Raw genomic sequence first — 6,247 nt, 5'->3', positions numbered from 1 at the left:
TCTTATTACCAATCATTACGATTAAAATAGAAATACAGCAACTACACTCCCTCAATCTACCTGCAAGGATGGCTGAATGCATAAATTTAACAATCCATCAACATAATTCATTCCCTCTTTCATCAATGTTTTTTCATCCAAAATATGTCATCAAAATTATAGTTTTTCCCTAAAGCAATGATAATCAATCAGGATCAAAACATGAAATCCCACAAAACATGAAATCCCACAAAAGATACTCTGTAAAGTCCCAAACTGCCTTTTTTTCTATTGTGTACAAACTCCCTCTTTTTTCTACTCTGTAAAGTCCCCTTCACCAACTGGTTCGTCAATTGTTTTATAAACATAGTCCAGTCAATACATGAATCCTGTTTTATAAACACACGATGCTCACACACACGATACTCTATAGGATTAACAGACCAAATAAAAAAAAACCCCTTATAGGACCGTGGGGTTTACATACAAAAACCCTTATAGGAGGTAAACCCTAAACCCGCATTACAGAAATTAACCAAGCAAGAGAAATAAAATCGAGAGATAGAGAGCTTGAGAGATCGAGATTGATACCTTAAATCGAGAGATCGAGAGGTAGTAGGCGACGCGATGGAGATATTGACGAATCCTGTTGAGCGATTGAGAGAGAGATCGAGAGCAGTACATGAAGCGATGGAGATGAGCGAATCCTGTTGAGCGATGGAGAGGTTGAGCGACARCAGTAGGCGACGGAGAGAGCAATCCTGTTGAGCGATGGAGAGGGAGCGAGAGCAGTAGGCGAAGGCGACGCGAAATCGAAAGTGGACAGCAAAAGGGGCTGTCATCAAGCAGCCGGGAGGAAGAAATCGAGCCGCAGGGGCTGTCGATTGGAAGCAGCAGAAGAGGGAAGGAAGCAGCAGCCGAGAAGGAGAAGTCGATTGGAGAGTCGATTAACAAACAGAAGGGGAATGATTCCAGCAACAGCGATGGAGAAATCAAATTAAGAGGTTTTCAGAGCTAAATTTGCATCTAACCGATTCAGAGAAAATGAGACATTTTCAGCACTTAATTTATAAAAAAACAAACGCACTTAATTCCTCTAGGTCTGAATCGGTCAGACTTAAGAGGCAATTAAGTGATTTTTTAGAAAAACAAACAGGGCCTAAATCGTACATATCGTGAGCGGATAAGTGTCCGGATTCACACAACTCTTGACCAGACTAGTGACCGGATTCGCACAACTCTTGACCAGACTTTGTGTTAAATCGATTGAAGGTTGTCTGAACTAAAGGTAAATCGTTCATTTCCTTAGCCAAATTCAAGAATTTTTGTCCGATGTTATTCCATTGTATGAATTTCAAAACGGTAGCAATCAATCAATGATTCGTCTTTTACATTTCAAATCTGAATCATAGTTCCTGTATTGTTACTCATCTGGTGTTTGTGTCAAAAGGGATTTTCATATGATTTTCTTTTAAGCTTCAAGGATTGTGAGCGAAGGCAGTTGAACAGTTCCCGTATTATTACTGTATTACAAGCTACACAGGTTTCTCTGTTAAAATTTTTCATATCAGAAGGTAAGGTTTCATAATTTTTTCAATTATTCGCTCAAGGAAGTTCCTAAATCGCACAAGGTCATCTGGTTTGTATTTGTGAAGTGTAAATCTCAAGCTGTGTGTTGACTGTATTAGGATAATGTGTTGAGCAGACTTGAGAGTATTCAAAGACTATTAAGCTTGAGCAGTTTAGGTTGGTTCTTGAATGATTTACAGCCTCATTGTGAGTGATTTACAGTTTCATCATAAGCAATTTAAGACCATGCTTTGACTTGCTTTAAGCGATTTAAGTATAGTCTGTTGAGCATTTTCTTCCTTGTGTTGAACGATTTACCGCTGTTTGTATAAAGAATGTTTAGTGAGCTGTTTAGAGACTGTTTAGTGGACTGTGTAAATCAGTCATTGTTTACATCACTTTGACTGTTTCAAGGATTAAATCGCTTGTTTCAAGGATTCAAGGTGAAATCGCTTATTCAATCAGGTTCTCTTAGATTAAATTGTTTGCTGTTTCATTTGACTCAATTGTTTTGACAGATTCATCTCATTTGGATATTGACTCAGCTTCTTCTTAATTGAGACAATTGATTTTAAGTGACTTTAAAGCTTTTGTTTCAGGCGATTTAGTACAGCTTTAAGCAGTTTTAAACTGAATTGTTGAGACTTGGAGCTTTTGCATTCTCCATTGATGTCATTGACCCAACTGAAGGCATTCTTCTAACTGTGGAGAATTTGAATAGAGTCTGGTGAAAGGTTTGAATAGAATCTGTTTGGACAAGAGTTTGGACAGCCGGTTTGAATAGAATCTGGCCAACAGGTTCTAAGGGCAGTTTGTGGTTTCTGCTACTCTTTGAAACTGCTCACATTCCATTTTTGAACTTTATTCAGCCACTGTCTTGGTTGCTTGATTTTGCATTCATTCAAGCACTTGGTAGCTTAAAACAGCATCTGTTTGTTTCAGTTATCAAACAAACTGCTGTCAAACAGAAATTGGTTTATTTGTGTTCTGAATCACCTCGACATCTTCTATCAGTTGCAGACTTAAACAGAAGGCTAGGACACACAGGCTGTGGCAAAGTTTCTCAATCTGATTTACCAGGCTAGTGGAAACCTTAAGCAACAGCAACAAAGCACAAACACCTCCCATGCTTGATCATGAAAGCCACATTTCAGAAAGTGGTTGGTTTCTAAACTAAAATCTGCCATCACAGTTGTAATTGTGACAGCCTTGGTGAATGCATTAGTAGACAGTGGACAATAATCTCTAGTTGTGACAGCCTTGGTGAATGCAGTCTTGGTGATTGGTTGGATGATTTAATCACAGGTTTATTATACAAGCCATACACATATTTAATTTCTTGCACAGGTTCTATGTTTGTTATTGGAGTCTGTTTGGTGATCTATTTTCTTGATCATGCAGTGTGTGGTTACTGTTAGTTTTGAGCTGTTTAAGAGCGATTTAGTGTGTAGTCTTGACTGTTTTAAAACAGACTTGAAGCTGCTTATTGAACTAGTGCAGTTTTGAAGCTGTTGTTTTGATTCATTGGTCAAGGCACAAGATAATTGGGATTCATATGATTCTCATGTTCTTGTGAGGTTGAATAATTGTGATTGACAGTGTGGCTGGAAAGTATCAGCTAAGGAGAGGTTTATACAAAAAATTGGAGGCATGGCTCAGAAATCACTAGCATCTGTTGATCAAACGAGCAGTGCTGGTAACAAGCAAACGAGGGTGAAGAGCATACAGAGTGGAAAGCAGAGGTTCATTTTGTTGCAAGTTTATAAAGGACGGGTTGATTGGATTGTGAAGTTGCAATTTTCAAGTGGACTTTTGGATAGAAGTTGCAACTCGAGAGCAGATAGAACAATTTAATTTTTTTTTAAAGTTTCACATTTGTATAGTGAAAAGTTGCTACGGTTGTTGGCTATTTGATTTGGGCTAGAATCAGTTTTTGGTCTTGAATAATTGTTTTGCACTTGGACATTTATTTTCATCTTGGACTTATATTTGTTGTGTTTTTGGTTTTGAGTTTTAATTTTTGTTTAGATTGTTTTTTTTTTGATCATTTCGTTTATCTGTTTGTGTTTTAAACTGTTTGAGAATCTTTGAATTGTTTTCTGTCGCGTAAACTGTTTTTCATCAGTTTAAACTGTCTTTGACTGTTTTTAACAGTTTTTAACTGTTTTCAACAGTTTTGACTGTTTTTACTGATTTTTGACAGTTTTTTTGTCGATTTTCTGTATTCTCATCAGTTTTTGTGTTTTTCTGGTATTCTTTTTGAACTTAATTGTTCCTAATTTCTTTTACTGATTTAACTGCATAGATCTTATAATTGATCAATTTTTTTTTAAATGACAGATATTCTAAAGGAGATGAGAGAGAAGATTGTTGAGCTGGAAAAGAGCATTGTGAACTATAAAGTTATGAATTATGCTATTGAGAAAAGTATTAAAATTTTGAATCAGGAGCATAAAGAAATATTAGAAAGAGTTGAGAATGAATCCAAGTATCAGATTAATAAACTTAAAAAATCTTTGGATGATGTCAGAATAGAATGTGAGAAAGAGATAAAAAAAAATGGAGTACGTCTAATAAAGATTTGTTCAAGAATGGAATTTGGTTTTTTATTTCACAAATGGGCATGCTGGATCATACATCTATCCATATATCGGAATAGATAGATTGACCATTAAACTCCAAAAAGTTCAAAATGAACTAAATGCTGAGAGGAACTATTTTGGGAGAAAAAATACAGAGACTGAGGACTTTACTGAGAAAATTCATAAATATGAGATTGATTTGATTGAATTAAAGAATTTACTGGAGATAGAGAAAGGAAAAGTTTTGGAGTCTGAACAAAGTCTGAATACTGAAAAATTAGTTTTTGAAAAAGAGAAGAAAAGATTTTCTGAAATAGAAATAAGACTTTGTACTGAACGTGAATCTTATGAAAATAAGATTAATTCTCTTGAGCTGAATGCTAAATTTCCTTTAAATCAAATTTCAGATTTTGAACAACTTATCATCTTGGAACGATCCAAGTTTGATAAAGAGAAGAAAGAGTATGAAGAAGWATGTCAAAGAAAGAATTTGGAATTGTCAGACAGCATTGTTCAGAAAAAGGAAAGAATTAGATGAAGAGAAGAGAGTGTTTATTCTTGAAAAGAAAAACACTGTCAAGAAAAATGCTGCAATTGCCAAAGAGCTTACAGAGAAAAAGAAATGGCTTGACATTGCTTTAGAAAATGAGAAGGGAAGTTCAGACGAAGAGAGAAAGAAATTTGAGAAACAACGGAAATTTTTTGAAAAGTCAAAGAAGGAATTAGAAAGTAAGTTTTTGGATACTTCAAAGAAATTGCCTGATCTAAAGACAAACCTTGAAACTGAATTGAACATGAGAACTGAACTGAAAAAGAAACATGATTTAGTTGCTGTTGAAAGAGACCAGCTTTTACAAAAAATCAAAGACTTTTCGTGTGCTAAAAGCCCAACTGGTTCTCAATCACAGTGTAAAACCAGCTTTTATAATTGTTCCTATTCGAACAGTTATTCAAGTAGTACTAAATCTAATGTTTCTAAGAACTATTCTCGTTTTAATCAGAATTATCAAGGATATGTCATTGGATCACCCAATTATTCTTCAAAGATTAAAAGCATTTGGGTCAATAAGTCTGAATATGTTTTATCTCATACACCTGTTGTTACTAACAATCTTCCTTGCAWTGTGAAATCCACTAATGATCTGATCAATCTTAGCAAGAGAAGGATTATGTGCTCAACATGTAGAACCAATAATTTTGTCAATAACAAAAGGTTCAACAGGTGGCATGGAGGTAACAGTTATCAGAACAACTGGAAAGGTAAGAACATGTATGATTATAATAACTGGCATGAGTCATATTTTGTATATAACCATCCTGTTAATAGTGCTGAAAAGAAAATACCTTATAGAAATAAATGGTTTGGTAATTACAACATACCCCAACCTGATACTAACAAAATAGGACCCAAGTTCGTTTAGGTACCAAAATCTACTTAATCTGGTTTTGCAGGTGTGTCAATTTTGTGCTGATCAGAATATCATTTCAGTGATACACCAATGCAGGGGGACTTGTAATCTATTCCAAACGAGGCTTCTGAACATTTCAGTTCAGGACCCGTGCTTTACCGTGTGTGGTTTCTAAACACTCAATTTAGAAATCGTACTTAAAATGTTTTCTTCAAATTTTTTAATTTTTTGAGCTTAACTGAATCATTACTTAAATCTGTTTTCTAGGGGGAGTCTCTAGAATTTTTTAATAAATGTTTTCGGAAATGGAAATGTTTTCTAAAACGAGTACATTCTCTGAACAGGTACTTCCTGAGATTTTACTTGTGTAATTTCTCATCGTACATAACTCCAATACCTGTTTCAGCTATTCTTCAAACTGTTATTATCACGTCTCTTATATGAAAATCTTTTTCGGTGATAATACACTCGTTTGTATTGAATTTTGTTTTCTGATATTTTTTTTACATTGATTCATATACATTCATTTTTCTTGAATATCAGAATCTGTAAACTTATTCTTATAGATCTTCATTCATTTCTCTCGTATATACTGAATAATCGAATTGTTGTCGCATTATTCTTTCGTTAATTGTGCTTAAAGCCAAATTTCTTGATCAAATTTTTATCTGATCATTGTGCTTTAAAGAAATAATATTTTGATCAACC

At 34.7% G+C, this 6,247-nt stretch overlaps 1 long non-coding RNA gene across 1 annotated transcript; it reads left to right on the top strand.

The window, feature by feature from the left end:
• Positions 1–2,053: 2,053 nt before the first annotated feature.
• Positions 2,054–3,492, top strand: LOC112501932. The gene is made up of 2 exons (XR_003067585.1): positions 2,054–2,853; positions 2,950–3,492. It is a non-coding gene; the product is annotated as an uncharacterized LOC112501932 (long non-coding RNA).
• Positions 3,493–6,247: the final 2,755 nt, after the last annotated feature.

This window comes from Cynara cardunculus, unplaced genomic scaffold, assembly GCF_001531365.2.
Source record: "Cynara cardunculus var. scolymus isolate 2C unplaced genomic scaffold, CcrdV1 Un_Scaffold_713, whole genome shotgun sequence".
NCBI lineage: Eukaryota > Viridiplantae > Streptophyta > Magnoliopsida > Asterales > Asteraceae > Cynara > Cynara cardunculus.
This window is presented reverse-complemented; position numbering and strand designations above follow the sequence as displayed.